The 18,351-nt window shown below is 39.9% G+C and overlaps 1 protein-coding gene across 7 annotated transcripts in view; it reads right to left on the minus strand.

Annotated features, from left to right (window-relative positions):
• Positions 1 to 18,351, minus strand: part of STARD13 (StAR related lipid transfer domain containing 13) — a 285,754-nt gene that overhangs the window by 52,817 nt on the left and 214,586 nt on the right. Inside the window, exon 1 of one of the 7 annotated variants that reach the window (XM_063394789.1) lies at positions 17,037 to 17,265. The exons of the other annotated variants lie outside the window; for them this stretch is intronic. The gene's annotated coding sequence lies outside the window, so the exon portion shown is untranslated. Of the gene's footprint in view, positions 1 to 17,036; positions 17,266 to 18,351 lie in introns of those variants that run through there. 7 annotated transcript variants of the gene reach the window in all.

Consider the following 18,351-nt stretch of genomic DNA (forward strand, 5'->3'; position numbering starts at 1 on the left):
GCTCAGTGCACAACAGTGGCTAATGTGAGATGGTGATCTGTGCAGAGCCTCACCAGAGGATCCTTGTGATTGATGTGAAGACAATATAACTGATTTGTAGACACATCGCTCTGCACCACAGTTGCTGCACCAGCTTCCTACAACTGTTGTTGATTGCCTTCATCCCCAAGCATTTTTGTCTCTCTCTGTGAAGAAAGCTGTAATAGCCGTTTGTTTGTGCCATGCAGATTTGGCACGCTGCACCGCACTCTTACACAAATAAACAGGGAACACGATGTAACACCACAGCAGCAGATTTAACTAAGATCCAATTGTGCTTGGTGACATCTGAATATGGGAAGAATGTTCCCTTAAATGAAAAATCTTCCACAGAAAAACAAGTTCACCCTTCACAAGTATGTACCATAACATGGGACTATACACCATTTTTGCCTTATGACTTCACTGGTAAGGAACTGGCCTGTTGGAGCATTTTTCCTCCAACAGGCAGCACTGCTCTATACTGTTCCTTTTGCACAGATCCGAATTTGGGGTGTCTTTTAGAGTTAGTGTGAAGCCAGTCTTTGCTAGGAAGTGGTAGCCTGTCCAATCACCTTTCAAATAATCACCTCTCAAATAAGCTACCTTTGGCTGAACCACCAGTGTTTGGATGCGGGAGGCTACTGGCTCTTGATTTATATTATGGAATTGTAAACAGCTAGAACAAATAGTTTATATTTCAAGGTGCAATTTATGAATTTAACTGTCTCACTTTTAGTGAGTTCCTCACACCATGAGCTCAGTGACAGCCTGAGTAAATGCTCTGACTTGAAACTCAAGTCATCTAAAAAATCAATGATGAATTATTTTCCTAAAAGTCTTAAGGACAAACACATTTCTAGGGCCTCTGAAGAGGAAATACCTCAGGGAGAATATTGTTATTAGGTGACACTGAGCAAATGCTTAAGCAGGAGTGATTGAAGCAGACTGCCTACCCTAAGGATTTAATGAGCAGCTTGAAGGAGTTGATGGCCTGAGGCATAGCCTCAGGTCATTAAATCTCAAATGGTTATTAATCCCTAGGAAATGCTTTCTGTCAAGGTCATTAGTGCTATTATACAGAGGAAACTGAGGGTGTATCAAGAAATTAGCATATTGCCTGTTTGCAGGAAAGATATTCTCAGAGAGCATGGGCAGGTCATTTCCAGGAAATGCAGGGTCCACAAGCCACCTGGCTTGGCTGAGCTTCCACGTCCCTCTCTGCACCACTTCCGAGCTGAGTTGCTCTTTTGCAGAGTGGCACTACAGGAACTTTACCATGCACTGAGCATTTGAATTAGCAGTTCGACATAACTCCAAGGGAGAACATCTGCTGAAATCCCTCCTGCTTAGCTTTAGGTTGGAGTCCTGCCCTACTGTTAGAATAAATCCAGGAAATCTGATTCAGTTGACGTGTAGACTAGTGACCATAGCATTTGACCAAAGGCTGAAACTGTACAGGTGTTGGGATCACTGCCCTTTTCCCAGAATTTCCTAGGATAAAGGAAACTTCACTGCCTTCAAGCAGAAATACCTGGAAATGGAACAAATATATCAATTGGCACTTATGGGGTTAAGGCCAAGAGACTGATCAGCAGGCAGGGAAGGGCAGGAGGTGGTGAGATCCCAGTCTGGGCTTTCCCTCTTGGATCCCATATCTGCATGAGGCACCTTGTGAACAAAGCCTCAGTTTCACAGTCACTGCTATCACCTTCCCATTAAGCATGGAAAGTGTTGGTGCACAGCTCCTGTAACTTTTTATAAACAGAGTCTAGATTTCAGGCAATTATTTGGTGCTTTTACATCACTAAAGTCATGATTGGGTGTCAAATTTATTATTTTTTTCCAGATTCTGATGCTGGTTTGTCATTTGAATCTGGCAAAACAAATCCTGCGATTCTGTTAAATTGTCTTTCTGGATCAGATTTTCCTACACGATAACTATATCTACCACTGTGGTTATTCTGAATTGTGAATTAGTTTTATTTACAAGTGTCCTGGAGATCTTATACAATATAACTACTGTATTATAATGATCAGTGCTTGACTTTTAAGGTAATGCAAGAGATTGCAATTACCTAAATCTCTTCCTTCTGCTCTAAACTAAGTAGAAAACCCAGAAAATTGTTACATAGTAGAATCATTTTGATTACATCCCTGAGGATGATTTAGCACCCCAATTATGCAGCTGTCAAAATTAAGTGAAGAGATCTTTCTTTATTTAAGACCCTGAGGAGATTTAGAAAGCAACAGTATATTATACTAAATAAAGAGAAGGAACAAAAGGACACTATGATCTATTTAATTCTTCTGACATTGTCTGCATTAACTGATCAATGCTTAGGCATGCATTCCTATTTACTGTTTGAGTGCCCCCACATTCTCTGGCATCAGCTAATGCATCCTTACTAAATAGAATTTATGCAAATATTATTTCAATTACACATTTCTACATAGGTGTCACAAAAATGCTCATATATGGGAAGCTGAGGGCACATTCACTCTTTTTTTCTTGTCTGATTGCTTTCCTGAGAGATATTCATTGAATGGAATGGGTAAGTTATTGAAGTACAGAAAACTACTTTCACAATGATATTAGGGAAAAAACTGCCCTTGTTGGATACCACTTAATGTTTTTTGCATATATTGGGTCCTTGATTTCCTTAAGCATATCATAGATACGTTTGAGCACTGATACTGTAAGAAATGAAGTTACACTTTTAAAGATGTATGAGATGAAATGGCACTTCAAAATATAAATATAGCTGAATATTTTTAGAAGGAAAGTTTTGCTTAATTTAAATGTTAGACATCATTCCAAATACCTTAAAAAGAACTGCATACATATCACAGTAAAGAAAATTTTATTTGGCACTACTGGCTTATGGCTGTAAAGCCATAAATCAGATAAAGTATGTATTTGGACACTAAATTATTTTTGGACTTGGAAAATTCCAGTAATGCTATATTTTTACAGCAGTATATTCCTGTAACCTAGATCACAATCAAATGATACATGTAAAGTAATTTACTTCTGAGGAAAAGATAAATTTAAACTCCTGTTGTAAGGGCTCCAACTGTGCAGTTTCACACTGTCTTAAGGAATTAGGTTGTTCTCCTGATCAAAATTTTCAACAGATTTTTGTCATTGAAATCACTGCACTTACATATGTCTAACACTTGTTTCTATCCTTGCTTTGCTGGGTTGTGCCATAAGGCATACACATTGTGGCATGTACTGTTGTACTATTTACATAAGAAGCAGGTCTGAAAAAGAACCACACATCCTTCATCTCTCTTGTATTTTCAACAAAATAGATAATTCCTTACTGCTAGGCTCCTTTTTGCTTTTATTTTCACAAGTATCTTTTCTTTCTGGCTCTCCAACTGTGTTTTTTACTGTCTTGGTTTTCACAGCTATCCCACTAATGCTTAGGATACTTCAGTGAGTCTCTGTCAAATTTCATTCCTTCATGTGCTCTGTCAATGAATTTAGGAAAATGCTGAACTCCACTGCCTGTGAAGACAGTCACATTTTCTTCACTGGATCTTATGCAAACAAAGTAAGGAATAACTCGATAATACTGGGACTGATAATAACTGCAGCCACATCCTGTAAAATGACCATTTTAAAAAACATTAAATCAAATAGAGATGGCTTTTCCTGCTCCCAAGGATGGCCATGCTCATTTTTATTTTAAAAGGCTTCATCTAAGAAGTTGAAATAAACCATGGAAAAATAAGGCAACAGTGGAGAGTGAAAGTTCATCTAATCCACTCTCTGTCAAAACCTGCAGAACTAATATTTACTCTTCCTTAGAGGAATCCTGGATTCAGGACAATTTCTGAGATACACCTGACTAAACAGGTTGCTTTGGTCTCAAACCAGCTAGGTGGCAAATTTACAACTCTTTGCTGAAGTTGATGTTTTGATGATACAGTTCCAGCTCTGTTCTCAGGAGGAGACATTAACTTGAACAGTGTGTGACTGGAATGCAGTGCTTACTTTCCCAGACCTTGCATTTAACTACCTTTGGATTGCCACACCTGTAGCAGAAACCTTCTAAATGTCTCTTCTTTTTTTGCAAGCAGTACCTTATATTCCCGCCATGCCAGCATCGCAGCACCATTTGCATCCCTGCTCACAGCAATGAGCAATTTCATGCCATGCTGCTTTCCATGGTGTGTACGGGGTGCTGGATGATAACCTCAGCTGCAGTGCTCAGATTGTCAACCCTCACTTCTTCTGATGAATACAAAAGTGCAGATCTCCCCAGACTATCACAGGTTTGTTTGGATCAGAGGTCTGCACAACTGTGAGCTTCAGAAGGCAGAAGAGTGGATTTCAGGAAAGAAAAAACACCAGTGAATGAAAAGCTAAGAATATTCTTTGGATGAAGCATGGAAGAGGGAATTGTCAATTCCTCAAATAAGGTTGTTTATTTAACAATATCCTGTTGGGGGGAACTACGTAACTGCAATGACTCTGAGTAGCTGTGCGTACTTATGTCATGATAATGTGATGGATTATCGTGGAAGTCTACTCTCAAGGGAGCAATATTTGTGTCAGGCAAATATTGTCTTCTAACTAGCCCATGGTTATCCCTCACAGGGCACAATGAACAAAAAGTGTGACCAGCCAGGAGTATGTTCTTCCAAAAAAAAAAAAAAAAAAAGAAAAAAAAAGAAAAAAAAAAAAAAAAAAAAAAAAAAAAAAAAAAAGAAAAAAAATCCCTAAAATCCCTAAATTATAATCTTGCTGATTAATACCTCTCCAAAACAATATTTCACAATTAATATTTTTATCAAACACAGACACTGTCACTGCTAATAAACAACCTGAAGAGTACATTCCTATTTAGTATCAGTAAAAATATCAGCATTTAGCCCTAAAAGCTTTTGCATTTAAAACCTTGTGAGTAGTTCACAGACAAGGATGACTGTGTTTCTCTGCTTTGGCAAAGAAAGATAGTCAGTCAAATGTATACTTGCTTATTTATAGCTCTTTGAAAAAATTGACAGAATTTGAAGAACAAAATCTCTCTATGTATAACCAAGTCTCTACATTTAGTTGGTGTTTGCAATCTGCAGCAAGCGAAAAGAAGCAGCATTAATTGGTATTAATTAATTACTTTTTGTCAAATTATTGTTGTTCTTCAATCTCAGGGCCTGAACACTAATATTCCCCAATAACCTTCCAGAGCATCAACGCAGAGACCACACTCCTCCCCACCACCTGCTCTCTTCTGCTTCCTTTCCTCTAGAATGTTTGAAGGCCAAGGTAGTAGAACACAGAGAAGATGATATTTAGTCTCTCTTCTAACCCAGACAGGCTTTGAAGGAAAGCAGTGTAAGCTTATCCCCAAAAACCAGGTTATTTTTTGGAAAATGTTGCACACACTGAGTGTGAGCTGTACCAAAGACACCTCGTGTAGCACTAAACAGCAGCAGATCTCTTTCCTCACTTAATACCTCAGTTTCATGTTTCAGTTTACAGTCTGTCTTGATAGCTCATCCTATGTGTGATAAACCAAATCCAAACAGAACTTGCAGGGAACTGCATGAAAAAAATCCTCAAATGTCCTCTACTATTGTTTTCCATTTTTAATGCTAAGGAAGATGTCACTGTGGTCAGATGAGAGAAAGATACAGACACAAAAATAATAATTTAGAAAAGTAGTCTTAGAAAAAGCTGTTACTTAAGTGTCTGTCAAGGACATGACGTACATTTTCTCTGTTTCATTAATTTTTAATCACATCTGGTAATTGGCCTCAGAAGTCTCCAAGACATTATGATGCCTCAAAACAAAAAGGGAAAAATGCTTTCCTCCATCATTTTGGAAGACATCAGGGCATCTGTGGTAAACATAAAGCCCCTTCCAAAGCAGCCTTAAGGGCTGAGTGCTAAGGGAGCTGCTCGAAGGACAGCAATTAGCCCTGAAAAAAGGGCTCATTTTTATCACAATGATACCATACCCCTAAGGCAGATACTGCTTTCAGGAGATGAAGAAAGAAGAAATAACAGCATCACAAATGAGACTCCAGGAATGCTAAGATGGAAGATCCCTCCACAGCTTTACTGGGGGGTTTTACCTTTATTTATTTAATATTTATTTAGCAATTGTTTCATCCATAAATATACAAGTTTTTAAAGTTATTTAGATCCATTCTGCCAGACACCTTCTCAAGTAATTTTCTACTGGAGAAACCTGCACTAGCCACTAACTAAAAGTTTAAATCCTAACCATAGCCAGAATCTTTTTCTAAAAAGCAAACTCTGGACTTCCAAATCTGACTTTATCTATCTCTTAAATATTACTTAATAAAATGGGCACATAGAATTGATAACACTTTTAATAGTTTGCCACTTTTAAAGGTGTTAAAGTAGTAGATGACTACAACAACTGTTGCTTCATAGGTGCAATGTACTGATATAATGTTACCCCTCTGTGAGCTGTATCGGTGTTTACTATGCTTGATAAGTTCAGACCAAATTCATCACTGGTTGAGCTGGAACACATTAGGGATGAACTGGTAGGGTGAGCCTCACATTTTCCTCATGATGGAGAAGCAATTCAGTTGTCAAATTGCTCAACAATTTTTCAGTATAATAATTTTAAAATAATTACATCAAAAAATGTATTCCTTTTACGTCTTCCTTCACAACACAACTCAGAGTTTTACCCACTAATTTCTTCATAAGTCTTTTAATTTCTGCATGCACTACAGAAAATTTGTACAACTGCTTCTTCAAGAAATAATATTCAAGCCTGCATCTCTCTGGGACACTCTCCTGCCCCCACAAATAATTTCAGAATCTACTGGCCAGTTTCATCTGACAGGAGGAGCCATGTCTTAGAGATATTACTTTTTTGAAAAGCTGGTGCTGAGTAGAGGAAAGTATGCAAATTAACATTCCAGCAGGGGAAAGGCATTTGTGGGGTGACCCACTATGCATGCTGAGAAGCAGCAGACAGTTGGCTGCAGAGTACATGACATTCTGCATCAGCATCAGTGTCTGTACCACTTGCAAATATTTAAGGGATGGGAGAGAGATCTGGGAAGTGACATGGAGCAGGGGAAGGACTTGTTTTCAGTGAGGTGGGGGAAAAGAATCCAAATTTGTAGGAAAGCAGGCTGCACTGATGTCAGCGCTCAGAAAGCAGAAATTCATTTAGCTCAATTTTACAATAATGTCTAAGATGGAAATAAAGGTCAACAACTACCAGTCATCCCTGGGTAATGGGCTGTTCCAAGTTTTGGCAGCTCTGGGATGACTCATGCGAGGAACACATCACTGCTGCATTCTTCGCCAGTGTTGCAGGAGTGACCACATAATGTCCCCACAGCACAATGTCCTCACACTGCTCTCAGCCCCATCTGCCCCTCACTCCCACTGCTTTCGTCTTTAGAAACTCCAAGAGAAAAAGATTTTGAGGGGCTGTGTCACTGAGTAAGAGCTCTGCAGCCTACCCCTGCCCTGAGCTACGTACATACTTGCCTAGGTCCAAAAAATCTCCTAAAAGAGTAATTTGCAAGAGAGGGCCTTGGAGCATTGTATTTCCCAGTCCTACAGATCTACAAAGCTCCAGCATGAATGTCTCTAGAAGAGACAACAAAACTGAGGACATATTCATGGCCATACCAAACCATCAAGCAACCAGCAATTCCCCAAATACACATCAAATCCAACATCTCTGCAGATGCATCCTCTGTTTCACAAAACATTTCATAATGAAAGGCTGTAAAAAGCCCAACTTTTATCCATATCAGCCAAAAATATGTAATGCATTCATAAGAATAAAGCTTTTACTCAGCATTTTTTGTGGTGTGAAGAGACAAATTTGCCCAACTGTTGTCATCATTTATATTTCATTACAAAGCCAAAATCAGAACCTTGCAACAGTCAGTGATGCTCAAATGTTTAATGACAAACTAGCTGGTGCCCTACAGGAGCTTACAGTCCCCACAGAGAGGCAGAAAAGGAAAGAAAAAACTAAAAGCATGGAGACTTACGGATGGTCATCCTTCGAGGGGAGAAATATAACTCTTCTGAGTTAAATGTAGGAGATGTGAGCTCAACCCACTCAGAACAAGCAGAGCTCAGGACTGCCTCTCTCTGGGGGGAGTGCTCTAATTCTTGGGCTATTATGCAAGAGGAGATAAGTCACATCCATCTTCAAATGAGTAAAACCCAACTGCATGGAACTGCCAGCATTTATTTCCTATTGTTCCTCCGTAATCCCAGTGGAAGAGGTATTTACTTGGATGAGGCAGACTGAATCATCCTGGGGTGGGTGGATGGATGGATGGAGAGGGGGAACAGATCTTCCTCCTCAGATCTCCAGTAAACAACTGCTGCTCTCCTTAGGCTGTACAAGGAATTTAAGCAGTTGTGACAAATTGACTGGACCATCTGCTTAAGCCTAGGTACGTAAATCCTGAATTAATTGGAGTGGGTTCTCCATAAGACACATAGTCTTTCTAGCAAATGCCACTGTTTCTTGATTTTTTCAGACAAATACCATGATATTACTAATTACAGTGGGCCTGACTCTCATCTGGAATAAATTAGTGTTGTTGCTGCCAATGACTGACCTAGAAAACCCATGTAAGACTGCAGGATCCTTGCAAGGCTCTCTGTTAGGTAGGGTATTGTTGCTAGGAAGACGTGTTGCTGAATGTTTTAATCCAAAAGATTAAAAATATTATTTCACATTATGATGTCTGACCTCACATGGTAAACAACCTTCAAAACCACAATCTAGAAACAGTGCCTTTGTCCCTGCTTGCTATCAATGGCAGACTGTTTTCTCTTTCTATTTTTCAAAATTATCCAGGAAAATACAACAGGATAGACCCAGGAACCAAGCCCCTTTTCAAAAGTAGAACATCATTTAACCTTTACAATAGAGAACAGAAGAGCATGGGTTTTCTCTGACTGTGGACTTCTTGTAATTTCACTGAAGATAAATATTTAGATAGCAACCAATGAGATATTTAATTGTCAGGAACTATCATATTTAAAGAAAGTGCTAGAGACTTTCAGACTTGTTTTCCAATGTGTGCTGACAACTCATTCCCATCATTTACCTTCTGTATGACATATAAATACAATCAGTGCTGCAATTTGTAAATTGTTAATATTAGGACTGTAGGGATGGCTATGCTTTCAGTTGTACATAAAAAAAGACAGCTTTTACATCAACATCTGGCTGACCTTCATTACTTTCCCATCCATTATTTGTACTCCTCCTCCTTCTCCTTGGCCTCTCTATTTTTTTCTTATTGTGCTCCTGTCTGATTTCATCCAGGAAACTGCACACCCTGACTGCTCTTGGCTCCTGTGATACTCATAAACCATGAGACAAATAAACACAGGGAGAAAGGACAAAACCAAAGCAGGAGGAGATCTGCCAGACCTAGCTGTGTGGATGCTCCAGCTGTGCACATAATCAGCCCACGGCACCATCTGAACCGAGACACAGCATCCCGCCTGCTCTTTCCATCCTCCCCCTGCTCAGTTCGTGTGAAAATGAAAGCTCTTCTGGTCAGGACCAAAACTTCTCAGAAACCTGACCAGCTCTCACAGAAGTAGGCCTGGCAAGGGGATGACTGGTTTGCTAAATGTCCTCTGTCAGGAGCTAACCCATAGATCTGAGAAACACACAACAGGTAGAGTACAAGTTAAGGGTTCAATTTCAGGAGCTATTCTCGGTACTATTTACTCTTTGGGGGAAGTTTTTCACATCACAGCTTATATAAGCGTCAAATAAATTCTATAATAATATCTAGTTCAGAGAGATCCTGAGAAGTGTTACTACTTGGAACTTCAGACTTCTGGAGGAAAAGCATCCCAAAGGTATATAATAACTGGAATCGCATGGATAGAGTCTCCACTTGGTTCCCAGTGAAGTTACAGATTGGATACTAGGCTAACATGTGCAGCAAAAGAAGTTGAGTAAGAAATGCATGTATCATTAGAAATGTATTTAATGACTTTATCAGCTTGCCTTTGTCAAATTCCGTTGAGTTTTTAGTACAGCCACAGGAACACCCCCAAAAGGATCAAAAGAATGTTGTTTTTCATATCAGAAAAATAATTTTACCCAGAGAATAAGAAAATGAAACAACTTCTCATGAAGAAAAATGACCTTGTAAGATGATGCAGCTCTGAACCAAATTACACATATTCTACTAATCAATAAAATACAGTTGTTAGGGCAACACTGACATCAGAAAGTGAAATACAGAGGTCTGTCTTACATAAACACATACACATACCAATATGTTATGTGAACTTTTGTAATCTAGCAATGACTTCAAGGAAAAATATGTTTTTACAAAAGAACACATATTTTCCCAGGCTTGATAGATTCTTGTGTAAGAGCTTTTATGAGATTTTAGACAAGTTGCATTTTGTTTGATAGTCTTTGTTCTTGTTCTTTTTTATAAACTGGAAAAGAAAGGTTGCAAAAAAACCTGTTTTCAGTGAAAATTTATTCTTGCTATAAAAAGGATTTAAAACAGTGACAATTGGACGGGAATTAAAACTCAACCAAAGCATTTGAATATTGATCCTGAACATAATTTAGACTAAAAAAAAATTGAATTTGTATATCCTATTTGTATTATATTATGCAGACTTCAAGGGACAAGTTCTGAGTACAAAGAATAAATAAGAAAGGATTTTCTTCTCACAGGTCACATTTCTCATTGTATGTGTTTTTCACCTGCAAGCTCTATTCTGCTGCCTTATTCAACAACTATTATTAGCCCAGTGTGCTGAGTGGAACAAATCACAGAGTGGGATGTTACTGAGCGTGACCACAGGTGATACCAGCCAGCCCTCTCCAATCTCTGATTATGAGTTTAATTTGAACAGATCATTAAATTATTTCATAGTTTATCACCAGAACCTCTCAGTACATGTGCAGGCTGCTGGTACAGGTGGTTTCTTTCACTGTAGCTAAATAAAGCCCAGGTTTCCCAGCAAAGTTCACAGCTTCTTGCCCCTCTTTGCAAAAACTGTGGACAATACCTTCTGGTCACGAGACACCCCCTCATGGCTCCCCAAATTACTGCTCATGTTTCACCTGCCTGTGTGCTCAGCCACCTGGAGCTGGCAGATATTTTCCCAACTCGGATGCCATAGCAACCAGGGCTGAGGAATCAAGGCAGAACTATAGCTGTCTATTGAACTTGGCTCTGGAAGCTCACGTGGACAATATAAATGTAATACAAATAAATAATATGAAGCATGAAAATGTTTGACTACTGCCTTAGAGGTTTGCAAGCATGCTCATTATAAGTACCAGGCTTTCAAGACTCTATTTTTCTGAAAGATGGTTTTGAAACCATTTTTAAAAATGAGCTGGTTTAGCTCATTTAGCATCTAAGTTCACTGAAAAACTTGTTTGGAGATATCCCACTGAGATCTGGGTCAGCCTCCTAATTTTCAGTTCAGTTAAAAAATGAAGCTAACTCATTATGCAGCTGTCTGAAATATCCATGTAACTGCAAACCCATGGTGTTTTTACAAAGAACTGAGAATATGGGATGGTATTTTCAGGTACGTATAAGCAATTATAGTCCAAACAAAATAGTGTTTTCATTCCTCATTGGGTTAAGTGATGAAAAGACTGACTGTTATGTGTGATTATCTATATTAATTTGGATGTATAAATTAGACATGTTCCTGCAGGTCTGTGGAGTAGCACTATGTAAGTGCTAGATATTAACATAAAACTACATTTTGAATTCAGTGGCTTAGAAGCACAAGAGAGGTGTACATCACTGTGCCTCTATCAATCACGTTCACTTCTTGTCATCTTGTGTACATGTTCCTGCAAACCAAATTAATACAACAGAGCTGCTCAGGCAGGTCATTAGCCACTGGTGGAGGGATGTGACCAACTAAACATCTCCTGAGCAAACCTTCTAAATCTTCTGCCCAGAGAAGTTGTGGATGCCCCATCCCTGGCAGTGCTCAAGGCCACACTGGGTGGGGCTTTGAGCAACCTGATCTAGTGGACAGTGTCTCTGCCCATGGCAGGAGTTTGGAATTAGATGATCTTTAGGGTCCCTTCCAAGCCAAACCATTCTGTGCACCTATGAGTCTACTACTGAACCCTTCTTCTGTGACAAGGGAGGGCCCTTCTCCTGCTCTTGGTGTACCAGCTGGGATACACAGACACAGGAGAGACACAGAAGGATCAATGCCTCAACCCTATCCTCTGCTGGGCGGGAAAAGATGCAGAGGTTATTTTTGGAACTGGAGTTTAGGTACAGAAATGGGGGCCCCAAGGACACGGGCAGCAGAAAGTAGGTGGAATCTCCAAGTAATTCCCTGAAACTAAGCCAGCTGAGACCATGTTGTGACTTTTCAACAGCACATCACTGCTCATGGCTGGCAAAGGACTGCCATTTGCAGTTTGTGTCCCTGCTCAAAGCCTGTATAACACGTGCTAAAGCACACAGTGCTCCTATTTCACACAAAGTCACCCCCAAATGGAAGGGACATTTCACACTGAAGGGGTTAGTTCCACATCACTTCTCCCAGCAACACTCCATGAAGATGCTCCAGCCACCAACCTCTTTTGCAGGCTTGCTGGTTCCCAGGCTCCTTCTGCCCAAATTCTTGGCCGCACGGGCAGATTTCAAGAACTGAGACAGCCCTAATTAGTGATTTCACAAGACTTTCCATTCATTTGCAATTCAGTAAGTCAATTCCACCTTTTAGACACATCTACCACTGGTTTTACCATCTCCACAGAAGTTCCCTCCATCAATCCTTTCCTCTTGTCTATAATGTCCACAGATATAAGAGGAAATTTTATGTGACACAGAATGATTCTGTTTTACTGAGTCTACTTGCCTTCAAACGTATCAATAAATCAACAAACCAGAGGTAATTACGGAACAAAAACAATGCTTGATTTAAATACATAAACCCTGGAACATTCAGGACTCAACCTCAGCCCATCCTGTCTGTCCCTGTGCAAAATGTTTAAACAGCAAGTGAGCTTATCTCTTCTAGATGTGTTTGGTGCATGGAAACTGAATTTAATGTAGCTTCCTTGTCTTTTATCTGCTTACATCAGAACGCTATTATTATTTTAACCTTACAATGACTTGATTAAAGTAATGTCCTAGCCAAAAAAAAGTTGCCTGGGTGGCCTGAATATTATACCTCCATATTTTTTTATGAGGTGACCTTTCTGACTTCAAGAAACCATGTTTGATCACTGGTTTTGAGTGGGAGTTTTGCTTGTGAGGATTATGAGTACATTACAAGGAAAGCCTACTTGATTTATGCATAATTTTTCACTGAAGGTACAAAACAAGTAGCCATCAACTTTAATGCCGCTTAATGCTGAAGGCTTTAAAGGCTCACATAAAGTCATCCTTTTTACGGAACAGCAAACAATCACAATTCTAGGTTAGGGTTATAAATGAATAAGTAAATCACCTATGCACTGCATTCAGCTGGCCCCCACTCTGAACTCATTTAGTACATAACAGCAGGGCTGTTGCTGTATGTCTTGCTCCGACATTCAGTGGGTGGTTTCATAATGTTTCACAACCTACAGAGATCCTTTTTCCCCCCCTTGTTTAATCTAATTTACTGTTTTTATCAATATCAATAAGAAAACAAGAGGCAGCTGTAGCTCCACCACCCTCCCCATGCTTGTCACGTGCTATACTACAAAGTACGAAAGGACAAAATATGTTTAAAAGTGGGATGATATGCAACATGCCTAAAATATGGTCTGAGATACTTTATTTGTAAGAACTTGCACACTCAGGAAGGCATTTTGTGGTGGCCACATGAAAAACGATTCCATGTAATGAAGAGATTTAAGAGCTGACTAATAAAAATGTAGGGACTGCATGGGCAGCAGACTAAATGGCTGGAGCCTGACCACACCACCCTACCAATCCTTACAGAAGAGGAATGATCAGGGGCTAAAAGTCCTCAGCGTGCTCCAAATTACTAGGAGAATGCAATCCCATTGGATAGAAAAACAAACTTACATCAGCTTAGCCCAAATTCAAGATTAAAGGGAGACACTGGACTTACAGTGGATCTGTTTACCAGCACTCTCTCTCTCTCTCAAGGAAGTGAGACCACATCAAGGACCCCATGATAAAGACAGATCTAAAAAAGTAACTGGGGCACTAAATTTGTTCTGGATCATCAGGCAGCTCAGTGGCATACCCAAGGAAGGTAATTGGTACCTTCCCCTGGAACCCATGTCCTCTTGAGTTAGATGCGAAAAGCAGGAAAGGCTCAAACTAAATTAATGAAGAGCATAAGTAGCAATGCCTCTGTGAGGGTGCCAGCAAGGAACTGTTCTGTGGGAGGATAACCAAAACATGCAGTGTCTGAAAAGGAAGTGAAGGAAATGAAGAAAATAGAAAAGGTTAGAATTAATCTAAATTCCTGTAAACTTGCAAATCCAAATCAGAGGTCAACACATGAGTAAAAACAAAATGTGTGATAGCCATAAGAACATCCTCAAAACACAGAGACAGAAAATGAGTGCACATCACTCATAAGGTGGCATAGAGAGCAGTGAAACCAAGGAACCTGAGTGGGCTGAATGATAGTGTATGGCAGGATGCTGTGCAGAAGAGAGGTGATGCTGAGTTTATTCTTGGGATACTGTTCAAACACAGTGCTTAACTGCTCCTACTGCTCGGTAAATATTAGGGAACTTCTTCAGCAGTTAGGGTACATTACAAGAATTTCTTGCTTGTTCTTTCTTTTCTTTCTTTCTCTCTCTCTCTTTCTGTCAATGAAAAGTGTCTTGACTGTACTAAGCGGTTATGTCTGGGAAACTGGATGTGGTGGGTGACATCATAATTTTCCCTTTCCCCAGGTTTGTTATGGGGTCTTTCATTGGACTTGCCATTGCAATCATTACTAAAGATCCTCTGAAGAGCCTAAAGGGTACCAAATTAAGTAGTATTGTGAATTGAGAAGTCCATTTTCCTTTCCATTTTTGTTAACACAGTAGCAGTGTACTTACTGCCTAAAAACATATCCCCCACCCTTTTGTTTCATCATATGAAAACCTTGGCACTCGTTCCCTGCAACATGAAAGCAAATGCCTGTAGATATGCCTGGTATATAACAAGTGCCTGTCATGCTGTGATGTGAGCTGAATTGATTTGAAGGAAAACACCTTGACAGACAGGCTGTCAGAGCACACATAAAAATAACACAGAGATAAACGAATAACACTGATGTACAGCATACCCCTCTTGTTTCTAATGTGCTTGGCAAGCTCTTTATTCCATATAAATAAAAAAATGACAGGAATTGTGGCTATTTTAGCAACAAATGTCAGAAAAAACAGTATCATCACCCTAGCATACAAATTCCATGTGCTAAAGAGGGACAAGCTATTTCTGCAAGCCTCACACACTGAAAACAGACTTTCCCCCCCAGACCTTTCACAAAGTCTTTCCTCCCTCTTCAGTAACAGCATCCATCATCAGCCAAGTTTTGGCAGGTTACAGAGACCTGTACCCATTTATGTCCATTCCCTTTCAAATCTTCAAACCATAATTTCCAAAGTGTGCCTGGCACTAGTAGAAGCACAACTTGCAACTCTCAGCTTGCTGAGACCCAGAAAAAAGCAGCAAACCTCTGGCTGTGTGCAGTAGCAAATGCAGCAGCAAGACAAGTCCAGCATGGTCCCTTCAAAAGGTGCCAATAACCCCAAGCAGAACAGGATGTCAGGATAATGCAAAGAATCCACTTTTTGCCCCAGTTGTCCCTGCCATCAGTCACTGTGACCCCTCCTCCTAAGTAAATGAAATCAATCAGCAGGGATTTCTGTAAAATACATAAAACAGTCATCTTCCAGACTCTACCAGAAGATAAATGGTTCCAGACATTGGACTGCAGCCATTTTCCCACACATGCTACAGTGTTTTGTCATCCATATTGGGCCATAATAGTGAGTGGGTTTTACTTTTTTTTTTCCTCAGTCAGCAGCCAATGCTTCTGCTTCTAACTTGTACACTAAAACCACAGCAACAAGAGTAATTTTTCTGTACAATTCGTAATAGAACAGTTTCACTCCCAATCAGACAGTCTGGGTTTTGTACAGAACTTTGACACTTTTCTGCTACCGATAGTATCATCTTATTGCTCCCAGCTGGAGCTCCACAAAACTTTTTAGGATTAAAGTATAGCACCCCATATACATGCCACTGAAGTGAAATGAGCATGAAATTACGAGCAATGCAAACCTTATCTGAGAACCTGCTAACAAGAAATAATAGGATCGCTTAGAGTATCTCATGTTGGCTTTTGTGCTAATTTCAAAGAAGGATACAAGTATATGACAAAAGATGTATCACAGTTTGAGTTTTCAATTAATTTTAACATATTTTCAAGCAAGTCCCTAATAATCTGTAAACATAAAATGCACTTTGGAAAGAACCATGGGGCTTTTTCGTTATTAAGAAATGTGCAACCAAATTCTATCCTTAATTAAATCAGGAGTAATTTTATTAACTACAGCAGACTTAAACCTGACTTACATCAGTGTAACTGAGGGTAGGATTTACCCCCGGGGTGTTTATACACTGCAGTTCCAGTTAGTTTAGATCTATTTGGGTGGGAACTCCTTTCCCCTTTCCAGAAAAAATATTCTTGCCTACCCTTTTTCACCTCGCAGCTGGGGCCAAAACAGCCTTTTCTTTCAAGATATTTTTCTGAAAGGTTACAAACAAATCTTATCCTCGACAGGAGGTGACCTTATTAAACTTAAAAACACCCTCTGAAATAAGGGACACCAGCAGTTTTAAAGTTTGTTTACAAGTTTTTAAATAAACCACCTCAAACAGATAAGCTTATTTACATCTTATAAATAAATAAAAACTTTAAGTAAAAGCTATTTAATACAGGAGCTACTTATGTCTGTTTTCAAAGCTGAAAAACCCTTTCAAACAGTATTAGCTGCTGTATTAAACATTCCTGTTCCAGTATAGAAACTTACTGTCCACAGATATCCTTGGGCTCCTCTGTACCTCTGAACCAAAATCACTTTCTTCTTTACTTCATTTTCTGCTCTCTTGAAATCAGATTCCCAGTTCCTGACAGATGGCTCCTCTGTCACTGAGCTCTGCTTCCTCCTCCTTATCGCTGCCAGCTAATACTTCCACGATGCTTAGCTGTTGTCTGCGGAGCCGTGCTCTACATCATTTCTACTCTGATCAATGCTCCGCTTGGTTTTAGGTTGGCTTCTAGTCCCGCCTCCTGCTCTTGAAGAAACGAAAACTCACAGCTGGATTTTCTATAAATCATCCCTTTTAAGAGCAGCTGAGCAAGTATGGCAAATACTACAGCTAAGACCTGCTGCTCTATTTGAAACTTCAAAAACAATTCCTCACCTTAATGATGCACACATGAAAGTTAATCATGTACTAAAATCACTAATACTGAAAAATAGTGGCCAGATAATTGTGACCTTCAGGGCTTAGATGCTGATTAATGTAATACAAAACTCCTCTCTGTTCTGAGGGGGGAGTATGGTAAAACCTACTGCCTCGGTGAAGTGCTTTATAAAGTGCTGTGCTTTGAACAGGAGCTTGCCATTCTTACAATGATAGATTTACATTTGCAATACAGAGCTTTCTGACAGACTAGCCCAGTGTACACACTGTTTAGGCTAGCAGCCCTAAGCTTGAAAGAGACTTTACCATCACAGCAGCTCTTCTGAAGTGTGGGCAGGAAATACTTTTATTTTCTGCACAGCACTAAGTGCACTACAAAGTGCTGAGCTCATTTCCATGTTTAGCAAAGCATGGAGTATAAAAGCAAGGTGGTACCATAAAACCAGCACTATGAACTTTGTTCCCATGAAAACAGCAAAACAGAACTGAGTTTCTGTAAACTGTTAATTGTTCTAATCCTCCACCCTCCAGATCTGCTTAAGAAACTATGCTGTGGAAATGAAAAATGACTGGGCAGATCTGGATACAGTCTGAATGGGCTGCGAAATCCTGGAGTTTTCTCTAGGGTTTTTCTATGGTCAGAGCTGCATCCCAGCTAAAGTATTGCCAGGGCTAACACCAACTCCTTCCTTACTAACAGCTGCCTGTGTCCTGGTGGCCCATGAGTTTCCTTGACTGCTGCCCACACTAAGGAGCAGCTGGGCTGCTGCTGTAGCCTTGATGAAGAGCTCCTCAGGTTTCCAATCGGGGAAGTGTGCAAGAGCAGCATGTGCCAACAGCGGCTCTTCCCCAAGCGTGCCTCTCAACTCCCAGCAAGCTTGGACCCCTGGGCTTCTCCTGACAGCTGCTGGAGCTGGA

The sequence above is a fragment of the Prinia subflava genome, chromosome 3 (assembly GCF_021018805.1).
Source record: "Prinia subflava isolate CZ2003 ecotype Zambia chromosome 3, Cam_Psub_1.2, whole genome shotgun sequence".
NCBI lineage: Eukaryota > Metazoa > Chordata > Aves > Passeriformes > Cisticolidae > Prinia > Prinia subflava.